The 16072-nt window shown below is 36.9% G+C and overlaps 1 pseudogene across 1 annotated transcript; it reads right to left on the bottom strand.

The window, feature by feature from the left end:
• Positions 1–2950: 2950 nt before the first annotated feature.
• LOC147494804 (arogenate dehydrogenase 2, chloroplastic-like) lies at positions 2951–4796 on the bottom strand (annotated as a pseudogene). Its single transcript, XR_015199185.1, has 5 exons — positions 4348–4796; positions 3876–4212; positions 3627–3778; positions 3444–3518; positions 2951–3311 (listed from the first exon to the last, which is right to left on the bottom strand). The product of XR_015199185.1 is annotated as an arogenate dehydrogenase 2, chloroplastic-like (transcript).
• Between the last annotated feature and the right edge of the window lie 11276 nt (positions 4797–16072).

Raw genomic sequence — 16072 nt, forward strand, 5'->3', positions numbered from 1 at the left:
TAGAGAGTTAAGAATGGAACGATTACGTACTATATATATTGCATGAATATATATGTGAGAGTAGGAAATAAATAATTTATAATATAAAAATAAGTTAGAGAAACCTAGTAGTTGCGTTTTTACGTTTATCATAGAGGTTGAGCAACTAGATGTCAAGACAGCTTTTCTTCATGGAGACCTTGAGGAAGATGTCTACATAAACCAACCAGAGGGGTTTGAGGTCAAAAATAAGGAGCACCTGATATGCAAACTAAGAAAGAGTTTGTATGGGTTGAAGCAAACACCAAGACAGTGGTACATGAAGTTTGAGTTCTTTATGGTGAAGCATGGATACAAGAAGTCTGCTTTCGATCATTGTGTGTTTGTTCAGAAATTTCCATATGGGGATTTCATAGTGCTCTCGTTGTATATGGATGATAAGTTGATAGTTGGCCAGAACATCAACAAGATATCCAAGCTGAAGAAAGACTTGAGTAAGTCTTTTGAGATGAAAGATTTGGGTCCAAAGCAAAGCAGATACTTGGGATACAGATCACTCGTGACAGAAAGATTAGGAAGTTGTGGCTTTCTCAAGAAATTAAGCTATATTGAGAAGGTGTTGAAGAGATTCAACATGGATCAAGCAAAGCTAGTCAGTTGTCCGCTTGGTGTCCAGTTCTACATGACCAAAGATATGTATCCAAAAGGTGAGCATGAGCAGAGTCAAATGTAAAAGATTCCTTATGCATTCGCAGTGGGCAACTTGATGTATGCAATGGTGTGTACAATACTGGATATTGCTTTTGCCGTGGGTGTTGTAAGTTGATTTCTGTCAAATCCAGGTAAAGAGCATTGGGAAGGTGTTAAGTGGATATTGAGATATCTCAAGGGCACTTCCAAGGCGTGTTTGTGTTTTGGTGGAAATAAGACCTTACTTAAAGGCCACACAGATATAGACATGGCAGGTGATGTTGACTCGATGAAGTCCACTTCCGATTATCAGTTTACTTTTATAGGGGGACCAGTTTCTTGGCAATCTAAGTTGCAAAAATATATTGCCCTCTCCACTACAGAAGCCGAGTATATTGCAGTCACTGAGTATTGCAAAGAGATGCTATGGATGAAGTGGTTCTTTGATAAACTAGGGCTAAAGCAGAAACCGTTTGTAGTTCTATGTGACAGTCAAAACGCCATCCATCCATTTGAGCAAAAATCCAAGTTTTCATTTTAGATTCAAGCACATATATGTGCGTTATCATTGGATTAGATAAGTTCTCGAAGATAAGCAATTGTGCATTGAGAAGATCCATACCGACAAGAACGGGTCAGATATGATGACTAAAGTTTTACCGAAAGATAAGTTTGATGTTTGTTATGCTACCACTGGAATGGTAGCACACTCCTCCTGTTGATTCGAGAATGTTTGGAGAACCCCCCTCATGGCTCGGGAGGGGGAAATTGTTGGAGGTATCCCTCACATGAGGAAGAGGAGAGAAACAGGTATTATTCGTATGAAGAGGTCGCAGCGCGCGTGCACTCAGTTTGGTTGTGCCCAAGGCGCGCCCGCGCCCTTGCCGTGAAAAAGAAGATAGTTTTTTTTCAGCCTCTCACGAAACATGTCTACTGGAAGTTGAGTTAGAAGGAGGTGCGCACACGCTCGAGTTGCCCTTGCTAAGAGCGCACCCGCACTCATGCCTAAACTTGTCGGGTTCTGATTTTTCTACAGTAAGCATGAAATTTTACAGTTGCGCCGAAATTTCATATTACTATAAAAACAAAAGTAAGGTTTTGGAAAACCAAGTCTTGAATTGAAACCCAATTTTGAGAGCAATCAAAATTGAAAGGAAATCCTTACAAAAAGAAAAAACTTGTAAGAAGAGATGAATGATCTAGTAAGTTTGGAGAGACTTAAGAGGAGTGATTGTAATCTTCCTTCCCATACTTATAAAAGGATTTGCTCTTGTGGACATAGGCATCATTAGCCAAACCACATTACATCTTGTGGTAAGTTGCTCTATATTTCTATTACTTGTTTGTAATAGTTATATCCATAATTTAGGTTGTGGTTATTGGTTGTAGTGAAAGATTAGATTTTTGTTTGGAGTAGTTAGATTGTCCAAGTGCAAGCTATCTTAGTGGGGATCAATTGGTATCGTTTTCCCCAACATTTTCTAGTGTATTATACTAGCACACGACTTAACCATCCGGTTTTGTAATAACTCAAAAAACAGTAAATTGCCAATGAAGAATCAAAAAAAAATGGCAATGATTTCAACAGTAAAATTGGATACTTAAGTGAACGAAAACATTAGAAAAACAATACAAGCATTCAACTCGTTAACTTTTGAATTGTCATATAAGAAGTTAACTACAAAGTGAACATCGATAAGAAAACTTACCATCACAGAGTAGGCATAAAGAAAATTGGCCGAGAGATCTTTGAAAGTAAATCTTCACTTGAATAAAATGGTTCCTCCATAGTACCCGTATAACCGTATTGTAGTTATAGACTCCCATGTCGCATAAAGGTTTATGAAAAAATCCGCCATGATCATCGGTGAAGTAGATGCACTTTGCCTTGAATTCTAGGTATTTAGAAGTTGAGATGGAAAAGGAAGTATTATTGCCAACAAATAGAGCATGGTCACCTAAATCAAGCACATCACACCAAAACTTTCCACAAAAATCAAACTTGTAGACTTCGAAACCAACTGAGAAATAATGAAGGTGAACGTGAAGGTTTCGTACAATCAAGTGAAGAATGAAATATATTTCCATAAGAGTTTATGAAACCTATATAATCCGTACGTCAGGCAAATACCTAAGACTTGAACAGCAAGATTCAACTAATATTGCTGGGACTATAAAAATTCTTGGGTGACGGTCTTTCTACTCGGGTATCCACGTAATTTGGTACTGTTTCTTGCGTCCAAAGTGCAATTAATTCTTGAGAACAGAGTCAACAAACCCGATAGAACTAAATTTATTCTTCAGTTAAAATGACGGTACAGTTCGAATTACACGGGACTTTACACTTTCAAAAAAAATCAAGACCAATCAATGGAAATGATTGATTATTAGACCATATGATAGACTTCATTTTTAGGTTCCACAGAAACATCAAGCAGGTTTCTTTGATCTGGAACCATGGAAAATGAAGAAAGATCCTTCAATATTACTTTCTCATTGCTTGGTAGAAATCGAGTTGATGGAAACAGTTCTGTTTTCTTCTGCACTGGTACCGTCTCTTCTATCTGTCTTCTCAATGTACCACGAAGCTTTCCGAAAAGGTTTTGCTTCACTTCGTCAAATGCTTTTTCAAGTTTCTCAAGCTGCATATCAAACATGTGTTGTTAGCACTTGTATAATGAATTACTAAAAATAATACTCTTAAGTTAAGTTGGATTTTTAAGTTTTTTGTTCATGGTGATTGGGCAACATATTATGTATGTATGTGCACTTGCCTGCTTTGGAGCATTCACATTGTACATAAAGAGGCCATCATAGAGATCAGAACCATGACTAACTGTATTTTCAGTCTGTAATAAAACATAAAATCAATGTTAACAAGAAGTTTAGTAGAATGAAAGAAAATGGACTAGAACACAAGAAGTTGTTTATAACAAGACAAGCTTCGGAATAATTACCAGCTCCATGAGGGTCTCAAAATTTTTGTATTGATTGGTGTAGACCCCAGATTCATATTTGACAAGATTCTTGCTATGGTATGGGTGATGAATTGGCTTTCAGCAGCATATTGATCATGTTCTTCACATGACATCTCAACCATTCGACATCCCTGTACAATTCAGCAAATATTGATCAGATAACTGTATATCTGCTAAAATATGTAAGTTCCCCTAAGAGAAAGAAAAGACACAATATAAACTACCAACCTGGTCTTGGAAAATGTTCAAAAATTGCTCGCATTTACGTTGTTGAATGCTATTCTCAGCAATTCGTACTTTGTCATAGACAAACCGCAATCCTTCCCAACTGTTTTTGCCACTGTATTTACCGAACATTGGATGTGTACAAAGGATACCAAAGTTTTTTGGAACAACATCTAGAAAGAGCTTCTTAGGAAACTCTTTGACAGATAATACATCAGCCACTATGGTGTTTGATTTCAGCTTGTGAAATGGAATCCCTCGGACAATATCCTCGGTTGACAAAATAGAACTACAAACTAATAGGATATCGGGTTGTGCCTCACATAAGCCATTCAAATCTCTGCATGCATAAAACATGAAAACCTTATATTAGAATCCAAAACAAATTGTTAAAAAATTATGCATATTATTTAAAGTGTTTTTTGTAATACAGTACTAACAAAATATCAGATATGCATAAATTATGAATACGCACCGAAAAAATATAATGCCTTGCTCTTGGCAATAATCCGAGTAGTCTGATCTTGATGTACCAAGTACATGGTGACCTTGTCTTTGAAATGCCTTGGCTAGAAACTGGCCAAATGCCCCCAGACCTACAATTCCAATTCTAAGAGGAAATTGTTGTGAACTACTTGAAGAAGAAGCAGGTGTAGATGGTTCTTGGGAGTTTTCAATGTGATTAATGATCTGGGATTGTCCTTGAGGAAGATGTTGTAGCCCAGTGCTGCATAACTTGGACGAATTGAGCTTGAATGGGGTTGTAGTAGTGCTAGTGATGGAGGTACCAGCTGAAACTGTCATTGCAGGCAATTTGCTGTCGGTTTGATTAAAATTGGCTATGGTATTGGAGAGATGATATGAGGCCATGATGATGCACTTCTCATTGCACTTGGCAGTACTTCGTAACTACTTTGATCGAGGTTACAGTCGGGAAATAGCAGGATGTGCTATGGCTTTGTTTACAAGTATACAATAAAATTCCCTCGAGGTATACCTCCATATTTATACACGAAGTTGTCAACTGGTGATCCTCGGCACAACTTCATTTATTTATCTAGTTTCTTTTTGAAGATCCATTATATAGGTACTTTGTCCGTTTTGACCATGACCGATTACTAGCTAATTTATATAGGCTCCGCCAACTAGTTTGTATGATTAAGAACTCTCACAAAATATCTTGGCTCATTAATAGTACACAAAAGGACATGGACATGTACGTTCATGTACGTTCATGTACAATGAAAGAGGTATACCTCTAATTAATTATTTATACACGAAGTTCTCAACTGGTGATCCTCGGCACAACTTCATTTGTTTACGAAGTATATATGTACTTTGTCCGTTTTGACCATGACCGATTATTAGCTAGTTTGTATAGGCTCCGCCAGCTAGTTTGTATGATTTAGGTCATGGACGTATACGATTGGTAATTGGTTTCCGAAACCAATTTAGCATTCAAACACGTTTGTCAAGACATGTTTATATACATTGCTCAACTCGACTGCAACTCTGCATCGCCTACAATCTCAATTAAAATCTAATGTTAGTGGTTAGCAGTCTTTTTATTTGGATCGTATGCAGCTTCGAAAGAAGTAAAGAGAAGATTACTCAATGCGTCTTATCTCATATGGCCAGGGCCATATCTGAAACTTTTTGAGTTACTACAGAATGTTGATGAATGTCAAATCTATATGTAATACAATAGACCTACTAACCGTAACTTAAATTAAGTCATCTATAGTGATCTTGTACAAGAAGAACCTATATAATCGATGGGATCCCATAATCCATAAACGCTACAGAACAATTGAAAAGATTGACAATGTCTAGCTAGACAGCTAGAGTCAGTCACATACTATTTTTTTTTTTTTTTTTTTTGTGTATTTAGGGAAGAGACTCTAATTTTCCACCGGAGGGAAATCCTAATTAGATTATCTAATGGTAATACTAGTTAACCAATAATATGTCAATCTATAATAGTCAATTTTTTTTTATCTATGACTTTGAAGTGCCGAACTGATTGGTTAAACTGGGTTGAGACAACTTTTTCATGTCACTGAATTTTGTGTCATGAGTTTTCCTGACCTGTTGAACACGGTTCAACTGATTCTGTTGTTGCAAAATAGCGTATGTCCTTCAAAGAAACAGAACAGCAATATGGACATAGAGACATTTTACTGTAAAAAATTGTAAGAATCACTTTAAGAAGTTAATAAATCAGACTATCCGGCCCCTTTCAATCTTATTATCAGTATATATATATATGATTCTTCCTTCTGAAAGAAGTCTTAATTAGTTTAGTTGATTCAGTCTAGTGAAGAACTCCTCCAGTCCATATTTAGAATTTGTTATCGCATTTCCGCCATGCTCAGAAACCGAGACAAGTCATACCATACTTCTGTATGTGAGCTAGCTAGAACTTAAAACCAAGTCAAATTAATAGATTAATAGAATATATATATATATATATAGGGGAACCTCGCCATTACGACCGGTTCACACTTCACATACAGAACAATAAAAAATCTAACAAATGTCAAAAAAGTACGACATTATCATGTTTGATCACGCATTTTCAGGTAAACTCCTATTACTACATCAAGCGAGTCGAAATGTCAAATGATAAATGCAATCTTGAGTTCTTGACTATGGCTAAAGATTGTGTAATTACCGTGCCATAAATACATTCAACGTTTCAACAAATCAGCACCCTCTTCCTATCACGCACCAACCTAACAATACTCTTGCATTAATTTGTACTACAAAATTGCAAAAATTTGTGTTGATAGAAGAAGTGGTGTAGTAGCAGTGGCAGAACCAGGAATTTATTCCACAGTGAGCCGAAGACCACTATATGTTTTCAACTGAACTCAACTAGACAACTGCACGTACTGTCTGCAGCTATACGAGCTTAATTAGTTTGTTTTCATTTAGTTAAACATTTGTTAATCTATATGCAATATTTATAAATATTTATGTAACAAACTATTCTTAATTTATTTTTTCAATATAATATATGAGAACTAAAGTTATATTAATATCTTTAAGTAATGGGGATTTTCTAATTCATAAGTGTTGGATATCACAACTTACATCAACCAGAGGTCTGGGGCTCGAACCCCGCTAGCATTAAAGAGTTACTGATCTCATTTAAAACAGGTATGCCAAAAAAAAAAAAAAAAAAAAAAAAAAAAAAAAAAAACTAATTAGGTTAATTAATTTAGCATTTAGTTTATTGGATTAATTGCATAGGTTTGTCAATTCATGTGTTATTTGATTTATAAATTGATATAGATTTTTCGTAAACCAGTCTCTAATCTACTTTTTGTTTTTCTATTTCTCTTAGTTTTTCCGATTCCTTTAATTCCTAATAAAATCATGTGAAATGTCACATTCCTAAATGCCTCATGGTTGGTTACAATATATGTCCCAGTGTTTTAACAAGTAAAATATGCATTCTTTACCAAAAAAATATATAATATGCATTCAAGCGTGTACTAGACTAGCTCACCGTATCACTTTTTCTTTGTTTTTAGTTGAAGTGAATCCGTGTGCTATCATAACATTATAATTACCCAATTAGCCTTCACAGTTCTCTTTTTTACAACAAATTGAAAGCCTTATTCAATGAATGGACAAGAGAGGGAAAATTCATGGCATAGTAAGGGCAAATAAGGGCAAAGTTATGTCACTTAATTCCATATTTACTAAATCAAGAGTCAAAAAAAAATTCTCTGCCCAAATTTCAAGGTGAGCCAGAGCGTACCCTAGCCCCTAGCTCCGCCACCGTATAGTAGCCATATTCATGACCATAGATCTTGCATGTATGAAGGACTTGGGAGAGAAGTGGGTCATTCAAAGAAAGAGAGGATGCACCAAAGCAGATAGTGTTGCGGAGTACAAAAGCATAACCGAGTAGGAGGAGACTCCGCGGTCCAGAGGGTGACACGTGGAGTCCCACCATCCATGAGATGAGATCGAGATAGGATCTAGGGTCCTTAGTGGATTGCGAAGAGAGAGTATATAAGGCAGAGACCTAGTGATAAGAAGAGAGAGCCATTGGAGAGTGGAAATAAGAGACTTAGGGTTTCCAAAGAGAGTGACGCCAACTTCCCCAAAGGATTGAAGGAGGCGCTCCACAGTTATCAGTTTAATACCGCAACTACTTTATACCAGTATAATCAAGGCATTGAGGTGCACCTAAGGCGCAACACCATCTTTGTGCCTTAGGCGCGAGGCATGGCGCGCGACTTATTAAAGTGAGGTGCACAATAATAAAAAAAAAATGAGATTAAACAAATCAAAAAATAAAATAAATATTAAATATGACATGAAGTATTACTTATTTGCTTAGCCAAACATTAAAATTAATTTTATATGATAGATTGTAAACATTAGCAAACAAAAACTTATATTTCTCAATACAATCTAGCTCAACTTCAATAGACTAAAAGAGTGAACCAATTGAATTGAACCAAATGAGTTCTTCATGAAATAGAACACATGATTCGAATTTCGGAATCCCATAAAACTTCATTTAATCCATCTTTGTGTCTTCTCTCAATCCGTACAACTTAACAAAAACTAGACAAAATTAAAGCTTAGAGTGTACTCCAAGATGAAACTTATTAAATTTGTATAATTTCTTGTACCATACAACCATTGGATCGAGTGTTAATGTGTCACTACTAGTTTATACTAGGAGAGTTATATGGTTATTAGCTAGTTAGGTTAAGGAGATAAGGTGGAGAAGAAAAAGGATGGAGGCACAAGAAGAAGGTAAGGTTTAGAGTATATCTTCTCTACCCACCGGTTCATATACTTAAATTAAACTTGACTTGGCTGATAAGTTTCCCTTATACAACAAAAGAGCAACTACTAAAGACGTGTCCACACTTATAACATTGTGGGACTTTACATACTTCAACACCCCCCTTCAAGCTGGAGCATAGATATCACTCATGCCCAGCTTGTTACAAATATAATTCAAAACTGGACGAAACACTGGTTTGGTGAAGATATCAGCTAACTGATCATGAGACACCACATAAAGAGTACTTATCTCCTTTGTTTCAACCTTATGTTAGACATAATGACAATCTACCTCTATGTGCTTAGTTCGCTCATGAAGTACTGGATTAGAGGTGATATGAATGGCTGCCTGATTGTCACAATGAAGTGGTATAGGTAGTTGTACCTCAAAACCCAACTCATGTAGCAAAATTACGAATCCATATTAACTCACCAGTCCACTGAGCCATAACTCTATACTCAACCTCTGCACTAGACTTTGACACAATGAAGTGGTATAGGAAGGTACAATCAGAGCCGCCTCTGATTGTACCTTCCTTTGTGGAAATTTGGTGACGTGGAAGAGTAAAAAGCAAACAGTTGTGTCAAAGTCTAGTGCAGAGGTTGAGTATAGAGTTATGGCTCAGGGGACTGGTGAGACCCATAGTCAGCATAGGCCACTGCCTAGAGCCCCCACTTGTTGCAAAAAATTAAAGGCCCCGAATTAGATCTTACCCACTAACCTACTATTTTATTTTTATTTTTTGTTTACAACATAACATGTTCCGCCCAATTAGCCCTCAAGCCCACCAACTAAGTCTCAACACTCAACAGAAACATAAAACACTCATCTCCTCCAATTCTTTTTGCGACTATTCAATGGGGTTTGCTCAAAAAAGAAAAAACGACCACTATAATTAGTTAGCTTGGCCGAAAATCGAAATAGCTTAGGGAATTTATATACACCACTCACCAGTCACCACAGTCTGCATTGTTAGATATTTTCAAGTTATTATCTCAAATTCAAAATTACTTAACTTTTTTATTCAAAATACATATTGAGTGTGTGAGTGATAACTGATAAAATATATTCTTTCTTTTTCATAACCATGTCGCAAGAAAGACTAAATGGATTGGTTATATTATCCATTGAAAAAGAGTTGGTACTTGGTAGAGAAGTTGGATTATACAAATGTAATTAGTGATTTTGCAGCTAAAACTGCGAGACGGGCGAGCATATTTTTGGTGATAATTTGCTTTTGTAAATAATTGGGCTCTAGTTTTGTTTTACTTTATCTTGCTAGTAGGTTAAGTTCCATGGTTTTTTTCTTTGATTTTTCTTACTATTTGAATTTTCTTTTGTTGTTTTCCAAGTTTGGGATGGAAGTGGTTATTTACCTGGGTCTTTCTGCAACATGTATCCTGTATCCACCTAGTGTAGCAGTGTACATTCTCCATTTCTCTACTTATTTTCACTTTCTTGGAGTCACTACTCACTAACAAAAATCCTCAAACAAATAGAAGGTACATTCTCCACCTAGTTTCACTTTTTTTTTCCCTTGTTTGTAACTGAATTAGTTAGGTTAAGGAGATAAGGTGGGAAGAAGAAGGATGGAGGCACAAGAAGAAAGTAGGGTTTAGAGTATATCTTCTCTACCCACTAGTTCATATACTTATATTAAACTTGACTTAGCTGATAAGTTTCCCTTATACAACAAAATAGCAACTACTAAAGACATGTCCACACTTATTACATTGTGGGACTTTACATACTTCAACAGTCACTTATAGCAAAATTTGTACAAAAAAAAAAAAAAAAAAAATTGTGAATGTTGATAAGGCACACGCCTTTTGCGCCTCGCGCCTCAAGAAAAGGCACAAAAGGCACGCGCCTTATGTTAGCTCCCATGCCTTGGTCAAGGTGAGGCACAAAAGTGCGCCTTGCCGCGCCTTGCGCCTTAGTCGTGCGCCTTTTTGCTCCTTGAATTGACTACACTACTTTATACATTTTACATACACCAATAGAGCACATAACAAATGAGTAAACTACGTCAGGCTTTATCCCCACGTACGGTGGGGTAGGTAGGCTGCCACACGGCTCAGTCTTTTCCATAGGACAACCCCTTCCCCTTTCCTCGAAGGCTAAAACCTAATTTCCCACCTCGCACTCGCCATGTCTGCCACAAAACCACTTAGATCCACACTCTTCTCACTCCAAATCTAGAGGAGTGGGACGTGTAAGCTCTAAGGTCATATCTTTGGGTCTTACAAGTGGTGTGGCGCATGCCACTATGATTATCTTATAGTTTTATCACCCTTAAGAGCATTCATAATGCAAGTAGCTTTGAGGGGAAATAGTAACTTGTCACCCTTATGAGCAAAAAATAATGACCCAATGCAAGGGTGACAATAAGGGTAGTTTTTTACTAAGTTACAATGAGGGTAGCACTTGCTACTGAGATAGTTGCTAACTTGTGATCTTCAGACAGAACCTTTTATTCCGTCTCGCGTGTTTTTGTGATTTCTTTTCGGGCGGGCTTCATTCCGTCCTGCGAGTTTTTTTTTTTTTTTTTTTTTTTTTTTTTTTTATTGAAATTTTATAACGAATTTTACAAAAAAAATAAATAAATAAGACAAGCGTGCAACAAACTGCGCCGCAAGTCCTTTCTGAATAGCAAATCATATCCTTCTAAAAACAAACTCGTTAGAACCAGCTGTGATTACTGTTCATAACTTTCTGAAGTCTATTGAGAAGCTCAACAGACTGTTGTTTCAAGAAACCAAAAGTGTCGAAACTAAATGGAATGAAACAATGTTGGTTAGCCCTGCAAGCTTCCTCATGCTTCACCATCTTCCTTATCGCTACTCTCTTAGCTGCTTCTCCCACCTCAAGTCACCATTCCCCAACCCTACCAACAGAGAGACTCCAGTTACATCAACACATGCATATTTCCCCTCAAACCAACTGTAAATCAAGACATCCGCAGGCCGAAGAGTCGATTTTCCCTCATTCAGATCAGTGAGAAAGTTAACAGGAGCTTCTTTCTTCACTTGTACCCCAACCCTCCAAAATGCATCACATAAAATGTCTTTGACATGTCTCTGACACGATCATGTCAGTATTTGAAACCTGGAAAATGTCGACAATGTGTTGCATGGTCCCTGAAAGCATCCAATCTATTTTTTTTATTTTATTTTATTTTTGTTTTTCGGACGGGATGTTTCATTCCGTCAGGCGTGTTATATATATATATATTCATTTTTACATTCAAACAGAATAAAATATTCCATCCAAATTTTAAAGTCACATTTGCATTGGACAACCCCTAGTAGCTTTTCACCAAGAAGGTAACTATGAGGGGAAATAGTCATATGTGGTGTCTATGTGGAGATAACAAATTGTTGCTTGCATTGGGAATGCTCTAAAATAGCCCCATGATCCACGTGTGACGTGTGTCAAAGGTGGGACTTGGTATTTTTTGTTGTCTTGTTGATAGCGTGACAGTGAGGGAGAGAGATGACTATATGTATGTCATGCATGTAGCCAGTGGAATATTGGATAGATGCGAGACCTTCAACATTAAGTAGCTTCGGTGGCTATAACTTTTGTTCCAGTGTGATCCTTAATTGTAAAACACAAATAGCAGTTTTAGTACATTTAGTAAATATTTTAGCTAAATGGGCTTTTAGCCATCTCGTGGGAGGGCTAATCCATTCCATATTCATATGGGATGTTAATGGTTGATTCCATTATTTTGATTCTGGAGTCATGAGCAAGCCTGGTCATGAGTTTTTTTTTTTTTAAGCCAAAATGGAATCACCCCCACATAAATGGAGAGATTCCCTCAATGGGACTAACACTTACACAGTTCCATCAGGGATTTTGTCGAAACTCTATCCAAACAAAATAACGGAGGTGCTCTACCTCCCCTAGATGCTAGACTATGAGCTATACTATTTACGGATCTACTAATATATAAAGTTTTACAGTCATCCAAGTTTGAAGAAATAAAATAAATATCCTGAGCAACAGAGGCCGCTCCCCATGATAGCAGTCCTTATCACTTTTTCATTGCAGCAACTAAGTTCATACAATCCGTTAAGATCATCAGTGTCTTGACCTTCATTTTCCTAGCTAGTTCTATTCCTTTGAAGATAGCATGAGCCTCTGCCTCTTCGTTCTAGGTCTCTAGTTGTAGTCCTGTCGTGTCCTGCACCAATGCAAACGCCATTATTATTCCATTAAGCAAAACCTAGACCGGCATGGGAATTTGCATCCATCCATGATGCATCTGTTGAGACATAAAACCAATCTTGGCCTATATTAGGCCAAGATTCAACTAATGCACTTTTAGTGCATTTCATCCCTATATTTGATGTGATGAATGATAAAGCCTTAATAAGGGTGCATGCAATAGAGTTATGGCAATCTTTGTTAAAAATTATGTCATTTATATCTAGCCAAATCGAATACATAATGGTGCCCATACTGCTAAGCAAATCAATAATACCAAGTTTTGATGAATTACTATCAATAAGTTTGCAAATAATAGAGTAGAGGTTCTCACCTGGATCCTAGTTTTTAGTTCTAATGCACAAGTTAGAAGCATACCAGATTCGCCTGATGATGGTGCAGTGGAAGAGGGCATGTGCAGTGGATTCGACTTAATTACTACACCTTGGGCAAATAGCAGAATGAATGATATGTCGAAAGTAAAGATTCTCTCTAGTAGGCTGCTTTCCAAAGGAAGATCTTTACCCTCTCTGCTACATTTAGTTTCCAGATGAACTTCCAGAACTGATGATTATTTCCTTCATTGTTGTATAAGTTCCTGCTAAGGTACTTGTACACAGATTTGACCATGAGTTCTCCATTATTATCGCCCAACTATCTGATAGTGTCTTCATACCTAGTTTGGTTTAACGATATTTTCATAATCTCATCAACAATAGAAGGGATGAAGAGATTATTTATAATAGTAGTGTTCCATGTTCGATTGGTGGGATCAATTAACTCATCTACAGAATTAATAGTATTAGGCCCTGGGGGACCTATGGGCTGTAGAGTAGGTAACGTAGGTACCCAATGGTCAATCCAGATATTGATATTGGACCCATCGCCAATGTGCCAACAGAGATTTGGAAAGATATCATTCTTCACTTTGATAATACCTTTCCAAATTTTCAAAGCATTCTGAGGGCATTTTGCCGTGAGCAAAGGTGTGTTAGGTGAGTATTTCCGTATGAGACTAGATGCCCATCTTTTGTCTGGCTCTTTGATAATTCTCCACAAGAGCTTAGCAATCAGAGCTTTATTGTGGTTTAGAGCAAGTCTTGTGCCCAAACCTCTAAGAGATTTCGGTTGACAAAGCTTATTCCAGCTTATGAAGTGAATTTTGTCCGCATTGTTTTCATTCTGACTCGAGAAGAAATTGGAATTCATAGAATCCAGTTTTTCACAGGTCGATGTTAGCATCATGAATACGGACATGAGGTGCGATGGTATCGTAGAGGTGACAGATTTTATAAGAGTGACTTTTCCTGCTTGCGAGAGTGTTTTAGCTCTCCATCCTTCCATTCTTTGGAAGACCCGTGTTGTGATCTCTTGGAAATTTTGTTTACGTTTTCTTTGGAGAACCAAAGGAGCACCTAGGTACTTGTCTGCTGTGATGTTCTTATTGATCTTGAGGATTCTTTTGACAAGTCTTTGGTGCTTAGGTGGATAGTTCTTGCTAAAAAAGATACCATACTTCTAGAAGTTAATCTCATGTTCTGAGACTCTCTTAAAAGTGTCCAAAATATCTTTTAACTCGTGAGATTCCGCTATTGATAAAGTCGGTTTTTAGGTTTGTTATTTAAGTGTCCAAAGTCTGTAAAACGTCCGACTAGTCAAGTTACCTTACTCATGTGGGTTGGTAGTATAGATCGAGTAAGGGATCGTCCAAACCTTAGGACTAGGCAAAGTTAACAACTGAATTTACAGCTTCAAGGGAATTACTGAGTAGGATTTTAGGTTATTTCTAATGTTGCTCAATTAAAACTTGGAATGTTATTTCTTATGTTAACGTAGAATTACAAAGATTGATTTCTTAGTAAACTAGATAGAGAGAGAGATACAAGAAGAGGGTTAATCATAATCATGCAAGATTAGTTACAAATTTTTAGAGCACCTTATCACTACAGTTCTAATCCGTCTCGAGTTCATAGACAAACCCGAAACGACGTCAAGTATCGATCCCTAGTAAGATATACTCATCTCTGAGTTCATCTCACTAGCACCAGGAGTACGTTGAAGTGATAGATATTCCAGAGACAACCAATTAAGGCTTAACAGACCCAATTCCAATTTCATTACCCAATTCCGAATTCATTACAGAGTTGCTGCAAGACAAAGGTTAGAAGCACTGAAGGAGATGACTTCGTAATTTAAAAGCAAGTTCAAGTTTAATACGCATGGGACTAAATCTGTGTTTGCAAGGCTCGTAAGGGTTTTTTTTTTTTTTTTTTTTTTTCTTTTTTTTGTAGAAGATACAGCGAGAGGGATAAAGAAGAATGTGAAAGAAACTTTTACTAAAAAACGGTACCAAATAGATGTGTCATAATTTTGTTTTTGTTTTTCTTTTTAATTCTTTTGCCCCCTGCCCTTATTAGAACCCCAATTATTTGGGAGATATTATTGAATTTAAGCAGTTATTGGGGTATGAAAAAAAGTTATGTTAGTTATGGGGTACGGGAATGTTTTTATGGGTATGTCCAAGATCACCCTAGATGAAAGTGTATTACTATGGTCAAATTCCCGGTGGGATCACATCACTTCCACCTCTTGAACCTATTGTATTTACCCTTGCGCTTCCCAAGCATGCCAAACTTTCCATGCTTGAACTTTGCATGTTTGAACTTGCCATGGTGCCCATATCCACGCCCATAAGCCCCATGGGGCATATGATGAGCACCCATAGCGGCAGTGGCAGCAGCAGCACCCCAAGCTAGTAGTGCTCCCATGCCACCAGATCCATGACCTGAGACAGAAAAAAAAATTTAAGAACTAAATACGCTAACAAGTAACAACAAATAATATCATAAAGAAAAGTTTGAGTATGCTGGATTTGTCAAAACCACACCATAAAGATCCATATTTGAATCCAAATTTCTTAGTCACATTAAGCATCAAGTTATCAAGAACCAACTTTGCCCAGATATGACTGATTCTTAAGGTGCAAAGCAAATAATATGGGACAAAAAGATATTGTTTTTTTTGGCAACTCGATGTATCCATCTGAAATATCATATGGTTGTTTGAGTTTAATTATATTATGATTCATTTAATTCAAATTAAAATGCTGAAGGAAAATCAGTTTCCTTTCAAAGTTAATGTCTGTTTGTAATTATCTAAATCAGCTAAATGG

This window comes from Coptis chinensis, chromosome 6 (genome assembly GCF_015680905.1).
Source record: "Coptis chinensis isolate HL-2020 chromosome 6, ASM1568090v1, whole genome shotgun sequence".
NCBI classification, from domain to species: Eukaryota; Viridiplantae; Streptophyta; class Magnoliopsida; order Ranunculales; family Ranunculaceae; genus Coptis; species Coptis chinensis.